A 1,421-nucleotide genomic window follows, 5' to 3' on the forward strand; every position below is an offset into this window, starting at 1 on the left:
ATTATTAATAAACCTCTTACAGCATTTAGGCTTTGTTTTGGTCAACAAAGTTTTATTCAGTACATCAGGCATTTTATAAGCACTTGGCCATGATAGACGTGAAGGACCAAATACAGCACAGAAGATCAAGAAATTGTTCAGAAAAAATATTCTATGAGTTGACAACTTCTCTAGTAACAAAAGGAAGTACTGATTTTTTTTATAAGTTAAGGGGGAAAAGGCGATTGTGGACACTTATCTTTAAGTGACACACTTGTATTTAACCAAGTGGTTCCCTCCTACTTCCGGTTCCTCCCATGCTTGTTGAGACTGAGTTGAAGGAAATCTTCACCTAGTCTATTTTTCTATTTTCTCTCTTCTATTAAAATGTGTGTGTGTGTTTAATTTTTTTAATGTTTTTATTTATTTCTGAGAGAGAGAGAGAGAGAAAGCGTGAGCAGAGGAGGGTCAGAGAGAGAGGGAGACAGAATCTGAAGCAGGCTCCAGGCTCTGAGCTAGCTGTCAGCACAGAGCCCAATGCGGGGCTTGAACCCACAAACAGTGAGATCATGACCTGAGCTGGAGTCGGACCCTTAACCAACTGAGCCACCCAGGCACCCCTGTGTGTGTGTGTTTTAAAAACATTTTAGTGGTTGCCTTAGGGTTTACAATACACATTTTAAAATAATCCAACTTCACTTTCAAATAATATTGTGCCATTTCACATGTTGGATAAAGATATTTACTTCCAATTTTTTCTTTTATCTTTTGTGCTACTGCTGTCACATATTTCACTTTTACATAGACTACAAATGTACAGTACATTGTTACTATTATTATTTTAAACATTCAGTTGTCTTATAGGGTAATTAAAAATAAAAACTAAATTTCATTTTACCTTAATTCCATTCTCAACACTCTTCATTTCTTTGTGTATATCCCTTTTTCTAACTTATATCATATTCTTTCTCCCTAAAGAAATTCCTTTAACATTTCTTATGGAGAGGTCTGCTATGCTGAATTATCTCAGTTTATCTCAGTTTGTGTCTAAGAAATTCTTTACTTTTTCTTCATTTGTTAATTTTTAAAAAAAATTTTTTAGTTTTGAGAGTGAGAGAGACATAGCATGAGCAGGGGAGTGGCAGAGAGAGGGAGACACAGAATCTGAAGGAGGCTCTAGGCTCTGAGCTGTCACAGCCTGATGTGGGGCTTGAACTCAGGAACTGTGAGATCATGACCTGAGCTGAAGTTGTATGCTTAGCCAGCTGAACCACTCAGGCATCCCAATTTTTTCTTCATTTGTAAAGGACTATTTTCACTGGCTATAGAATTTTGTTCTGACAGTTTTTGTTTTTCTTTCAGTATTTAGAAAATATCCCTCCATTGTTAATAGTTTCTGATGTGGAGTCTGTTGTAATTCTTATCTATGTTCTTCTGTAGGT

This window comes from Hyaena hyaena, unplaced genomic scaffold, assembly GCF_003009895.1.
Source record: "Hyaena hyaena isolate Hyena2069 unplaced genomic scaffold, ASM300989v1 scaffold_1395, whole genome shotgun sequence".
In the NCBI taxonomy this organism is placed as follows: Eukaryota; Metazoa; Chordata; class Mammalia; order Carnivora; family Hyaenidae; genus Hyaena; species Hyaena hyaena.